This window comes from Biomphalaria glabrata, chromosome 13, assembly GCF_947242115.1.
Source record: "Biomphalaria glabrata chromosome 13, xgBioGlab47.1, whole genome shotgun sequence".
NCBI lineage: Eukaryota > Metazoa > Mollusca > Gastropoda > Planorbidae > Biomphalaria > Biomphalaria glabrata.
Window position 1 is genome coordinate 1,548,567 of NC_074723.1, and position 14,753 is coordinate 1,563,319.

At 36.3% G+C, this 14,753-nt stretch overlaps 1 protein-coding gene across 7 annotated transcripts in view; it reads right to left on the minus strand.

The window, feature by feature from the left end:
• LOC106063594 (N-acetylated-alpha-linked acidic dipeptidase 2-like) overlaps positions 1-14,753 on the minus strand; it is a 158,840-nt gene that overhangs the window by 36,220 nt on the left and 107,867 nt on the right. The window contains exon 1 of one of the 7 annotated variants that reach the window (XM_056008973.1): positions 2,931-3,260. The exons of the other annotated variants lie outside the window; for them this stretch is intronic. The gene's annotated coding sequence lies outside the window, so the exon portion shown is untranslated. Of the gene's footprint in view, positions 1-2,930; positions 3,261-14,753 lie in introns of those variants that run through there. 7 annotated transcript variants of the gene reach the window in all.

Genomic DNA, 14,753 nt, shown 5'->3' on the forward strand with positions numbered 1-14,753 from the left:
TGTTTGATATCGAAAAAAGGAAATAAATTCTACATTATTGTTGTAAATGTGGAACGCTTTCCCCTCAGGATGGCTGCCTGGTCGTGCGGTTTGCGCGCTGGACTGTCGTTCAGATTTATCGATGGTCCAGGGTTCAAACCCTGCCCGCTCCCATCCCCCGTCGTCCTGCGGGAGGTTTGGACTAGGAAGTAATTATCTTCAACTCTGAAGGAACATCCGAAACATGTAAAACATTTTTACAATACGCTTTTGTTGTTTTTGTTTAAAGCATTTTTATATTTTGCTTTTTATTCCTCTTCTTATTGAGGAGAGCGTTTTTATTCTTGTCAGTGAAGACAGTTGCCAGTGTTTCAAGAGATTTGAAATGTTCAAGCTTTATGTTTTATAAATAATTTTAACATTGCGGGACACTAATGTTGTCCAGATGTAATATCTATTCATACACTCTTGAACTTGAGAGGTGCGCCATTACCAACGGTGTAGATGAACTATTGTACATAAATAAAATCATGTCAGTACTCTTGTGTTCACTAGTTTATCGTAAGTTGTACAAACGCTCCTTCTTCCCTAGTGCTATTAGAGCACGGAATGGGTTGCCCTGAGCTAGCCAGGAAAACCAGTGACTTGGCAGAGTTTAAGTCATTGGTTAATATGCATGACTGAATGCATGACGCGTAGGACGTAATCATCTTCTTTTTTGAAGTAACGTCTGTATTATATAAGAGGTAGGAGGGGCTCGTTAGCCATGGCTAGATACCCACCTAGGAGAAGGAAAACTCTGAATTCAAACCTCTGTTGCCTTGCAGCTCTACCCAATAATGGGAAAGGCTTCGGGAGTCAACCCTGAGGAAAAATCAGGAGCTGGCGACCAGTGCTACACTCTGGCAGAACCTGCGATGCCGCTGACCCCAAACTGTATCGGCACTGCCGTTCCTTTGGATACATCAGCTGCGTGGAGAGGGGGGAACCGATGTGTGGGCGACATCGTTCCGACCACAGCTAATGCCAAGGCATTCATCTCACCAAGATGATCCATAGTCGCTTCGCGACTGAAGGAGGCCATACATACAAGATAAGATAAGATAAGAAAGTTGTGAGAACGATAGAACATAAAGAAACCTCTACAAGTAATAAAGTAGTCAACATACAAGTTTGGTCAACAATCTATTTACATCATCAAAACGTTCTCTCTCCCATAGTAAAACAAAAAAACAAAAATAAATAAATAACTGGCTATGTGGGGCAATGTTGTTTTCTTCTGGGATACGCGCGTGCCTCGGAATGACTCCAGGACATGGGTAGATTATGTCTTGACCTTGTAGCAGGAGTTATTAAGAATCGACTGGACGGAGCTTATCTAAAGGACAGCATGTTTAAGCTCAGCTCCAAGCTCTGCCATTGCGAAATCGGACAGTGAGAAAAGAGAAAGAGACCGAGAGACTGAAACGGGGGGGAAGACGGAGAAATAGGAGGAGGACAAAGAAAAGGAAGAGAAAAAGATGAGAGAAAAAGATAAGAGAAAAAGATAAGAGAAAAATTAGGAGGAGAGATGAAAAAGGGGGGTGGAGAGAACAAGTGGGGAATGAACATTCTTGTTTCTAAACATTTGTTTTTTACTTTGATAACATTTCATCTTATCAACAAAAGATTTCAAATAAGGAATCAGACTGCACCATTTAATATGTCTATAAAATAAATAAAAAAGACACTTCTGTAAAAAGAAGATATTGTTGAAATGTCAACTGGTGAAAATCAAGAGGGGCTGCAAAGTAAAGATAAATACTTATGGAAGGTTTATGTTTGGAGATGTGTAAAGAAAGGTTTAGATTTGGAGATGTGTAAAGAAAGGTTTATGTTTGGAGATGTGTAAAGAAAGGTTTATGTTTGGAGATGCGTAAAGAAAGGTTTATGTTTGGAGATGTGTAAATAAAGGTTTATGTTTGGAGATGCGTAAAGAAAGGTTTATGTTTGGGGATGTGTAAAGAAAGGTTTATGTTTGGAGATGTGTAAAGAAAGGTTTATGTTTGGAGATGTGTAAAGAAAGGTTTATGTTTGGAGATGCGTAAAGAAAGGTTTATGTTTGGAGATGTGTAAAGAAAGGTTTATGTTTGGAGATGCGTAAAGAAAGGTTTATGTTTGGAGATGTGTAAAGAAAGGTTTATGTTTGGAGATGTGTAAAGAAAGGTTTATGTTTGGAGATGTGTAAAGAAAGGTTTATGTTTGGAGATGTGTAAAGAAAGGTTTATGTTTGGAGATGTGTAAAGAAAGGTTTATGTTTGGAGATGTGTAAAGAAAGGTTTATGTTTGGAGATGTGTAAAGAAAGGTTTATGTTTGGAGATGTGTAAAGAAAGGTTTATGTTTGGAGATGTGTAAAGAAAGGTTTATGTTTGGAGATGCGTAAATAAAAGTTTATGTTTGGAGATGTGTAAAGAAAGGTTTATGTTTGGAGATGTGTAAAGAAAGGTTTATGGTTGGAGATGTGTAAAGAAAGCTTTATGTTTGGAGATGTGTAAAGAAAGGTTTATGTTTGGAGATGTGTAAAGAAAGGTTTATGTTTGGAGATGTGTAAAGAAAGGTTTGTTTGGAGATGTGTAAAGAAAGGTTTAAGTTTGGAGATGTGTAAAGAAAGGTTTATGTTTGTAGATGTATGAAGGAAGGTTTATGTTTATTAAAGATGTATAAAGGAAGGTTTAGTTTTATGTTTTGAGATAAAGAGTCGAAATATGCAGATCAAAATTGAGGGTGAAAAAAAATTGTTACTAGGAAGGCTGCAGTTTATAAAGTAGCTTAAAACCGAACCCATGTGAATATGTTGTCAAAGAAATAGATATAAAATAATGCAAACATATAGTGAAAACATGGATCTTAGACTTAAATAATCTAAGGCACAACTAACAAATAATTCTACAGACACATTCAAAAGTGGTACCTTGTTTTAAGGAAGAAAACCTAAAAGTATGTCATCTCAAGGTCGCTGTGGTCAAAGATTTCAGTGGGTTTGTACAAAGCTGTTAGCTCCACAGTTTATCCACAATCTTTAATCTTTGAAACAAACCATCAGACTTGAATTATCCCTTGATGACAGTGAGAAAACTTTCAAAGCCAACACTGACATAAATGATAACATTACACTTTTGATAAGAATGCGTTTTGAAATGAAAAAAGAATTCCATCGATTTCTGTTCAAATACAGACTCTACTATTGACTGACATGAGTAATCCAAGCTAGACACACGAGCAGACCACAGCCCAAGCACTTGGGGAAACAAAAAAGTCAAAACCCCCAAAAAGGTAGATCTAAAGACTTCACGCCTGCGGCCTGGTACGAGGGTCAATGAAGCGATGCATGACCAGGCCTCGTCAAGTGAATGGTCTAGCTCACGTGACGCGCCGGGTCGTTAGACATCGGGTGAGAGCTACCTTTGTTTACTGCGGTGTGAGTCAGGTGTTCATTGTGTGAGTCACGCCTTTGTCAACTTATCTCGGAGTTCACATGTCACAGAAACAATACATAACCCCCGAGATAAAATGTCACAGAAACAATATATAACCCCTAAGTTCAAATGTCACAGAAACACCGTGGCAGACGTCAAGGAGAGATTCTTTTTTTTTAATTCCTATGTCACAAGGCAATGAAATAAACGTAGACTTTCTTTTAACTCTTTCTCTCCTAACTGACGATACCAACGTTGATTCCACCAGAATGTGGTAAATAATTACGGAGAGAAAGAGTTAAAGCCTCAATGTCGGCCATGAAATAAACGTAGACATTCTTTTAAAGCCTCAATGTCGGCCATGAAATAAACGTAGACATTCTTTTAAAGCCTCAATGTCGGCCATGAAATAAACGTAGACATTCTTTTAAAGCCTCAATGTCGGCCATGAAATAAACGTAGACATTCTCGTAAAGCCTCAATGTCGGCCATGAAATAAACGTAGACATTCTTTTAGAGCCTCAATGTCGGCCATGAAATAAACGTAGACATTCTTTTAGAGCCTCAATGTCGGCCATGAAATAAACGTAGACATTCTTTTAGAGCCTCAATGTCGGCCATGAAATAAACGTAGACATTCTTTTAAAGCCTCAATGTCGGCCATGAAAAAAACGTAGACATTCTCGTAAAGCCTCAATGTCGGCCATGAAATAAACGTAGACATTCTTTTAAAGCCTCAATGTCGGCCATGAAATAAACGTAGACATTCTTTTAAAGCCTCAATGTCGGCCATGAAATAAACGTAGACATTCTTTTAAAGCCTCAATGTCGGCCATGAAATAACCCAAAGCTGAATGTCCGACATGTCGAGCCTATAGTAGGATATTTAAGATAGCAGTTCAGGGACGGCCCTAACAATTGCGGGGCCCTGTCTGGGTAGGGATAAGCATAATGTCGAAATTAAGACTTTGTATTAGAAAACATATTCGTCTTTGCAATACATTTTTATTAAATGAAACCTGATAATGCCGTTTTTCTTTTATCGAGCGTAGGATTGGCCCCCCAAAAGGACAATGTTGTCTATTTTTCAGGAAATTTTAATGAGTTTTCACGAGATTTTAATGTCAGGAGATTTCCAGGACTTTGTCGTATATTTTGCAATTACAGGAGATTTCCATGAGGCCCTGGAAAATCAGGAGGCCGCGGAAACCCTGTTATTATATATAAGTTATAATGGTTTAATTTAATAATTTACACTTAGAATTAGCGCGGGGCCTATGAAAGTGCGGGGTCCACTGCGACCGCATAGGCTGCAGTGGCCTAAGTCCGGCCCTGTATCAGTTGCACTTCAAGAGATCTTGAAAAAAAAAAGAAGACACACATATTGGAATTAATGTCACTGCATAGCAGACATTCTGTTATAAAAAATATACACCCCTCCCCATCTTCTGCTTGTCTAGCCATCGAGTTCTTCTATTATCCCTATCCCTGGAGAAGGGTATGTGAGTACGTTGACCATGAGGTTAGGATACTTTTTGTCGCTTGCGCCTTGGAGTGACCGGCCAAGGCGAGGCTGGACTTTAACATGGATGTCGACTGTTACAGCTAATAAAAAGATCACACGTAAAGCATCTTAAGTTATCTTATCTTATATAATACAGACGCTACTTCAAAAAAGAAGATGATTACGTCCTACGCGTCATGCATTTAGTCCGCTGGAAAATACAAATAACATTTACAATTAATTTTTTCTTACCTAACAAATAACGGACGTAGACTTATCTTAAAATGTCCAGATCAGAACGATATTTATAAATTGCATGATGACCAAGTCTGCAGGTCAGTAAGATGGACATCGGACATTTGGACTGTGGGAAGCGTGGTCGAGAGGCTAAGTGCGCTTGAACTTGGCTTGTCTTGGCTATCTAGAAGGGGGCTCGACTCGGGCAGAGTTGCGTTTACTGAGCGCCTAAAGGCAGCACGGAAAACCAACTCCTAGATTACCCCCCCCCCAACTGGTCCACAAATGAGATTGGACCAAAGCGCTCTGAGCATGCTATAAGCATGAAAGTAGAGCTATATTAAAGCTATAATAATAATAATAACAATATGCACGAAACAAAAACATTTTTTAACGTATATTTTAACAAAATATATCCCTCAAAGTACAATTCTATAACAATAACAAAAAAAGTATATGACAATTTTCCAGGCTCTCAGAGAAATGGAACCGCACTGAACGAGCTATAATGACCGAAGAATTGTGACACCAACAAACACACACATTTATTTTGTTTTTTTGGCTTACTTCTCTCTGGAGACTTTTGTATCTCCGAGTCTCAGACAAACATTTTTCACCAGCTGCATTGTGGGACGTGAGGAAAGAGATTTGACGCGAAACATCTAGAACAATCTGACCTAAAGTTTTGTCTTTGAAACTAGAACAGTCTGACCTAAAGTTTTGTCTTTGAAACTAGAACAGTCTGACCTAAAGTTTTGTCTTTGAAACTAGAACAGTCTGACCTAAAGTTTCTGACCTAAAGTTTTGTCTTTGAAACTAGAACAGTCTGACCTAAAGTATTGTCTTTGAAACTAGAACAGTCTGACCTAAAGTGTTGTCTTTGAAACTAGAACAATCTGACCTAAAGTTTTGTCTTTGAAACTAGAACAGTCTGACCTAAAGTTTTGTCTTTGAAACTAGAACAATCTGACCTAAAGTTTTGTCTTTGAAACTAGAACAATCTGACCTAAAGTTTTGTCTCTGAAACTAGAACAATCTGACCTAAAGTTTTGTCTTTGAAACTAGAACAATCTGACCTAAAGTTTTGTCTCTGAAACTAGAACAATCTGACCTAAAGTTTTGTCTCTGAAACTAGAACAATCTGACCTAAAGTTTTTGTCTTTGAAACTAGAACAATCTGACCTAAAGTTTTTGTCTTTGAAACTAGAACAATCTGACCTAAAGTTTTGTCTTTGAAACTAGAACAGTCTGACCTAAAGTTTTGTCTTTGAAACTAGAACAATCTGACCTAAAGTTTCTGACCTAAAGTTTTGTCTTTGAAACTAGAACAGTCTGACCTAAAGTTTTGTCTTTGAAACTAGAACAATCTGACCTAAAGTTTCTGACCTAAAGTTTTGTCTTTGAAACTAGAACAGTCTGACCTAAAGTTTTGTCTTTGAAACTAGAACAGTCTGACCTAAAGTTCTGTCTTTGAAACTAGAACAGTCTGACCTAAAGTTTTGTCTTTGAAACTAGAACAATCTGACCTAAAGTTTTGTCTTTGAAACTAGAACAATCAGACCTAAAGTTTTGTCTCTGAAACTAGAACAGTCTGACCTAAAGTTTTGTCTTTGAAACTAGAACAATCAGACCTAAAGTTTTGTCTTTGAAACTAGAACAGTCTGACCTAAAGTTTTGTCTTTGAAACTAGAACAATCAGACCTAAAGTTTTGTCTCTGAAACTAGAACAGTCTGACCTAAAGTTTTGTCTTTGAAACATCTAGAACAATCTGACCTAAAGTTTTGTCTTTGAAACTAGAACAATCAGACCTAAAGTTTTGTCTCTGAAACTAGAACAATCTGACCTAAAGTTTTGTCTTTGAAACTAGAACAATCTGACCTAAAGTTTTGTCTCTGAAACTAGAACAATCTGACCTAAAGTTTTGTCTTTGAAACTAGAACAATCTGACCTAAAGTTTTGTCTCTGAAACTAGAACAATCTGACCTAAAGTTTTGTCTCTGAAACTAGAACAATCTGACCTAAAGTTTTTGTCTTTGAAACTAGAACAATCTGACCTAAAGTTTTTGTCTTTGAAACTAGAACAATCTGACCTAAAGTTTTGTCTTTGAAACTAGAACAGTCTGACCTAAAGTTTTGTCTTTGAAACTAGAACAATCTGACCTAAAGTTTCTGACCTAAAGTTTTGTCTTTGAAACTAGAACAGTCTGACCTAAAGTTTTGTCTTTGAAACTAGAACAATCTGACCTAAAGTTTCTGACCTAAAGTTTTGTCTTTGAAACTAGAACAGTCTGACCTAAAGTTTTGTCTTTGAAACTAGAACAGTCTGACCTAAAGTTCTGTCTTTGAAACTAGAACAGTCTGACCTAAAGTTTTGTCTTTGAAACTAGAACAATCTGACCTAAAGTTTTGTCTTTGAAACTAGAACAATCAGACCTAAAGTTTTGTCTCTGAAACTAGAACAGTCTGACCTAAAGTTTTGTCTTTGAAACTAGAACAATCAGACCTAAAGTTTTGTCTTTGAAACTAGAACAGTCTGACCTAAAGTTTTGTCTTTGAAACTAGAACAATCAGACCTAAAGTTTTGTCTCTGAAACTAGAACAGTCTGACCTAAAGTTTTGTCTTTGAAACATCTAGAACAATCTGACCTAAAGTTTTGTCTTTGAAACTAGAACAATCAGACCTAAAGTTTTGTCTCTGAAACTAGAACAGTCTGACCTAAAGTTTTGTCTTTGAAACTAGAACAATCAGACCTAAAGTTTTGTCTCTGAAACTAGAACAATCTGACCTAAAGTTTTGTCTTTGAAACTAGAACAATCTGACCTAAAGATTTGTCTTTGAAACATCTAGAACAATCTGACCTAAAGTTTTGTCTTTGAAACTAGAACAATCTGACCTAAAGTTTTGTCTCTGAAACTAGAACAATCTGACCTAAAGTTTTGTCTCTGAAACTAGAACAGTCTGACCTAAAGTTTTGTCTCTGAAACTAGAACAGTCTGACCTAAAGTTTTGTCTCTGAAACTAGAACAGTCTGACCTAAAGTTTTGTCTCTGAAACTAGAACAGTCTGACCTAAAGTTTTGTCTTTGAAACTAGAGCAATCTGACCTAAAGTTTTATCTTTGAAACTAGAGCAATCTTACCTAAAGTTTTGTCTTTGAAACTAGAACAGTCTGACCTAAAGTTTTGTCTTTGAAACATCTAGAACAATCTGACCTAAAGTTTTGTCTTTGAAACATCTAGAACAATCTGACCTAAAGTTTTGTCTTTGAAACTAGAACAATCTGACCTAAAGATTTGTCTCTGAAACAAGAACAACAAACTCTTGCAATGACGGGAAACCAATGAGTCAAGTCTTCAAATAAACAACATAAAAAATCTCAATCCTAACCTCTCATGAGAGTAATAATAGAATGTTTAACCTCTCATGAAAGTAATAATATAATTTTTTAACCTCTCCAGAAAGTAATAGAATGTTTAACCTCTCGTGAAAGTAATAATAGAATGTTGAACATCTACTGAAACTAATAACATAATTTTTAAATTCTCATGAAAGTAATAATATAATTTTTTAACCTCTCCAGATAGTAATAATATAATTTTTAACATCTACTGAAAGTAATAATATATTTTTTTAACCTCTCCAGAAAGTAATAATAGAATGTTTAACCTCTCGTGAAAGTAATAATTGAATGTTTAACATCTCCTGAAACTAATAATATAATTTTAAAATTCTCATGAAAGTAATAATATAATTTTTTAACCTCTCCAGAAAGTAATAATAGAATGTTTAACCTCTCGTGAAAGTAATAATTGAATGTTTAACATCTCCTGAAACTAATAATATAATTTTAAAATTCTCATGAAAGTAATAATATAATTTTTTAACCTCTCCAGATAGTAATACTATAATTTTTAACATCTACTGAAAGTAATAATATAATTTTTTAACCTCTCCAGAAAGTAATAATAGAATGTTTAACCTCTCCAGAAAGTAATAATAGAATGTTTAACCTCTCATGAAAGTAATAATAGAATGTTTAACCTCTCCTGAAAATAATAATAGAATGTTTAACTTCTCATGAAAGTAATAATATAATTTTTTCACCTCTCCAGAAAGTAATAATAGAGTGTTTAACCTCTCATGAAAGTAATAATAGAATGTTTAATCTCTCATGAAAGTAATAATAGAATGTTTAACCTCTCCTGACAGTAACAGCAGAACTTCTAACCTCTCATTAGAGTGATAACTAAAACAAATCTTTCCAATCTCTCTCCAATCCCCCAGGCTAGCACGAAAAAAAAACCCACAGTAAAAGCATAGCCAGTTTGAAACATTCAATTGTCATTAATCGATTAACAATTAGTAGTTATGAGGGTGGCGTGATTGTCGGTCATTACGGCCTATGACCTTGCTTGTATGCTCCATCAGCCAATAACCTTGACTCAAGTATTCATTTTTTTAAGGCATACTAGTCCAGACCAATTGGAAATGGTTAAAAAGTTTCTGAGGTCTGGCATCGCAAATTTATTGGAAAGACCGTTTCAAACTTTTTCAAACTCAGTTCCGGTGTAGCATTAACCATAGGCATGCCAACCGGAAGTGGCATTCTCTTCCGGAAATTTTCTTTCCCTTTTTGTACTTCCTGTAGAATCTGTTTCAAATTTCTACTTCTGGCAATCTTTCTTCATTATTTCAAGCTTTCGAAAACAGACACATATTGGATCTAACTTTAGCATTTTTTTTCTTGAGAGCACAAGCCTAAAGATAACAAACTGTAGCAGATACTACATTTCTTGATCTAAAGAGCTGAGTACTATTGCCAATACTGCATTGCAAATGTAAAAGACTATCTATTGCAGACTCTACATTAAACCATTCACAGAATTCACATTCATTCATAATTATTGAAAATGATACTTCATTTCTGTTTCGTTTACCCTAGAGCAGGGGTTCTCAACCTATGGGTCGCGACTCCCTAGGGGGTCGATTGACGATTTGCCAGGGGTCGCCTAAGACCATCGAAAATAAGGATTGTTATTGTCTATTCTTCTATTGCTGTATGTGTGTGTGTGTGCGGGGGTCGCGGAAGAGTATTGTAAAACGGGGTCGCCGAGCATAAAAGGTTGAGAACCGCTGATCTAGAGTTGATATTGCCATTTATTCATTTATAAAGTACTAAGATGTTATGTTTTTCTTGGTTATATTTGTTGCCTGTATAATAGATAATTGTCAGTTCACTGTTGTCAGTTCACTGTAAACTCTATTTCGTGGTTTACTCTGAGAAACTTGTAAAGATCATGAACAGACAGACAGACAGACAGACTGCACTCATCGAGATGTAGAGATGAGATTGTCAGAGTGAAGACTCAAGACTGTCTATTGAATAAAAGAAGTGGGCTATGAGCTAATCAAGCCACACACAGGAAAGTGGCATTGGAATTTCACGGCTTCTAATTTCTACTGGATGGAGATTTTTGTCTCCCCCCGGATCAAATAGACAAGTCATTTGGTGGATTGACAGGGGCGAGACGTCACGTGGGGGGTTCAAGAAGGCGGTGAAAGGATGGGTGTACGGATGAAGAACAACTTTCATGAAATGTAGAGATCTGAGGAGATGTCCAAGTACTAGGACTGAAGAGCTTTACTACGGACACATTTCTGGTAGATTTATTTCGACCCTTTTCTTGTTTAGAGTAACACTCCGGTGTGACTGTTTTACAAACTTATGGAGAGACCTTGAGTACTGGTTCTTTACTTCTTCGAAACAAATTAATAATAATTTGTTTAAAATACTATTTTGGGTCATTTGTCATTATCCCCTTGGTTGATATAACAACAGGGTATATTGTTAATTTAAATAGCTTTTATATTATTATACTAAATATAAGTTAGAGATGACGACGCACGACTTAACACTTTCTCTCCTAATCGACGATACCATCGTTGATTTTGACCTCATTAAATTAAATTATTGTTTACTTTTTAAAACTTGACTTTGAATTATATAAAAAGAGCATGCATTTCCCTTCTAATTCTATACCAGATACATTTTCTGATAACAAACAACAAAGCTATTGAAGCCCAATCATAACAGGGTAGCTAAATAGTAATGAGCCAAATGAAGAATTCCTTCTAAAACGTGGAAAAGTAATTACGGAGAGAAAGAGTTAAAGATTTGACCAGCACACAGAAGGTACAAGACACTGATAAAAAAACACAAACACTTTAGTCCACTTGCTAACAAAGCAGTCAATCGAATAAGAAAAAACAAAAAAAAAAAATACTTTAAAAAAAAAAGCTTATACGAAGATGTATCAATTAGTTTGGATTACTCATGCAATTAAATTTGTAATAGATTTATAATAGAGCTAGACTCTAGACCAACACCCATAAATCAGTGCGATTAGAAATATTTGTACCAATTGTTTTTGTTTAGCGCTATTTCAAGCTTGTAGTTTTCTCAACGCGATGTGATCCTATCACTTATCTCGGGGGGGGGGGGGAGAAAGAAAGGAATATCTGGGTGGATTTTAACCATATTCGCTTTTTAAAAGCATTTATTAAAAAAAAAGGAAAAAAAAGGGGGGGGGGGACTATCTGTATTTGAACTCATTGCTCAAGCCTCCACTGCTACGGAGGCGCCTATGAAAACAGAAGATTGCATAGTTATCTATTGTTTGTTACAAACTTACTTCAATCGGCGACCTATAGATCTAATACCAGCCATTCAGTCAAGTGCCATTTCTTTCCCTTGTTTCGAGATACCAAACAGAATAATTAATTTACCAATAGTTAATTAACTAATAGGTTAATTTTTAAATTGATTCTTGCGTTGTCAGATAAAAGAAATAATTGTGCAAAATTTCAGCTTAATCCGAGATTGGGTGTGGGAGAAATAACGTGTACAAACTTTTGACCTGTCAGACAGGCAGAGTGAGTTGATGTAAGCTTTGTAAAAAAAAAAGGAAGTAAGTTCCTCTTACATACTTTACGATCTATAGGGAAGATGATGTACAGGTCCCTTTTCTATTGCCGACAGTTAACGAGGGTGTCAACTGGCCAGCTGATTGATTTAAAGTCAAACATTTCAAATCTGTCTGATTTAAAATCAAAGGTTTTGGTTTTGGTTTTGATTTTTGGCACATCGGCACAATTTAGGCCATGTCGTGCCTGCAGTCCCTTAAGGACTACCATCTCTCTACATAAGGGCTTAATTCTAAACAGTTAAATCATTAAAATCAAGGTCTATTCACAGTTAAAATAGTAAAGGTAGTAAAAATTTAATAATTTGGTAAAAATCTAATGTAAATAGTACATGTTCACAAATTCATAAATCAGATCTTCATAGACAACCCCACTTCCCGGACAAAGCCCAGTACCTTCCCAGGGTCGACATTATCGAATAGCGTTTTTAAGTTAGTAGCTCTAAAATATTTCTCCCTGACATCCTGGTATCTGGGGTGAGGCGAGATTTAAAATCAAACATATCAAATCTGTCTGATTTAAAGTCAAACATTTCAAATCTGTCTGATTGATTTAAAGTCAAACATTTCAAATCTGTCTGATTGATTTAAAGCCAAACGTTTTATAGACACAATGCACAATCAAAAACATTCTTATCGATTACAATTTGTAAAGTCTGGCAGTGTCCTCAGTGGTATTCTCTAGTCCCTACCAATGGACCAATGTTTGACTAATCCTGGACCAATGTTTGACTAATCCTACTTAATCCTAAAAGAGGATGTGATTATCTGCACTTTGGACATTCTGAATACAAGATTTCCAGTAGAAACAAGGAAGTCAACCTAAGATTCTGTAACATGGTTTTAGAAGAAAAACTTTGTCATGTGGCCAGAGAATAAAATATACTGCAACAAGTGGCCAGAGAATAAAGTATACTGCAACAAGTGGCCAGAGAATAAAGTATACTGCAACAAGTGGCCAGAGAATAAAGTATACTGCAACAAGTGGCCAGAGAATAAAGTATACTGCAACAAGTGGCCAGAGAATAAAATATACTGCAACAAGTGGCCAGAGAATAAAGTATACTGCAACAAGTGGCCAGAGAATAAAGTATACTGCAACAAGTGGCCAGAGAATAAAATATACTGCAACAAGTGGCCAGAGAATAAAGTATACTGCAACAAGTGGCCAGAGAATAAAGTATACTGCAACAAGTGGCCAGAGAATAAAGTATACTGCAACAAGTGGCCAGAGAATAAAGTATACTGCAACAAGTGGCCAGAGAATAAAATATACTGCAACAAGTGGCCAGAGAATAAAGTATACTGCAACAAGTGGCCAGAGAATAAAGTATACTGCAACAAGTGGCCAGAGAATAAAATATACTGCAACAAGTGGCCAGAGAATAAAGTATACTGCAACAAGTGGCCAGAGAATAAAGTATACTGCAACAAGTGGCCAGAAAATTAAAGTATACTGCAACAAGTGGCCAGAAAATTAAAGTATACTGCAACAAGTGGCCAGAAAATTAAAGTATACTGCAACAAGTGGCCAGAGAATAAAGTATAAGCCTTACTGCAACAAGTGGCCAGAGAATAAAGTATAAGCCTTACTGCAACAAGTGGCCAGAGAATAAAGTATAAGCCTTACTGCAACAAGTGGTCAGAGAATAAAGTATAAGCCTTACTGCAACAAGTGGCGAAAAAAAAAACCCACTATTTTTTTTCCAAATGCTACTAGAAGAGGGAGCTATTTTGTCCAATTGAATCTAAAAGAAGAGGTTATTTCAATGGGTGGTGACAGGGGGCAATGAGCACAGAAAATGAGCAGGGCAAATGTAATGTCTACAAACCGGGTATTGAGATTCAATCATTAATAAATGTCCTGCTGGATAGAAAATCTAATTACATTATCAACCACGGGAGTTTTCTTGACCCAGTGTGCGTGTCAGTGTGAATCTTTCTCTAAGCTCGTGTAATGCATACGAGAGTATGTTTCGAGTAGGGATACAGGCATTAGAAATATTAAATCAAAGAGAAGACTTCGCTATGCAATGAACAACAAGGACATAGGAGATCAACCATCCACCCACAAGTCTGTAACTATTTGAAATTGTTGATCACTATAGGGGTAAAGTTAAATACTAAAATATATTTTACAAAAAAAAACAACATACAACTGAGATGACGTAAACATACAACTGAGATGACGTAAACTTGCAACTGAGATGACGTCAACATGCAACTGAGATGACGTCAACATGCAACTGAGATGACGTCAACATGCAACTGAGAAGACGTAAACATACAACAGAGATGACGTCAACATGCAACTGAGATGACGTAAACATGCAACTGAGATGACGTAAACATACAACTGAGATGACGTAAACATACAACTGAAATGACGTAAACATGCAACAAAGATGACGTAAACACACAACTGGGATGACGTAAACATACAACTGAGATGACGTAAGCATGCAACTGAGATGACGTAAACATACGACTGAGATGACGTAAACATACAACTGAGATGTCGTAAACATGCAACTGAGATGACGTAAAATTGCAACTGAGATGACGTAAACTTGCAAACTGAGATGATGAAACA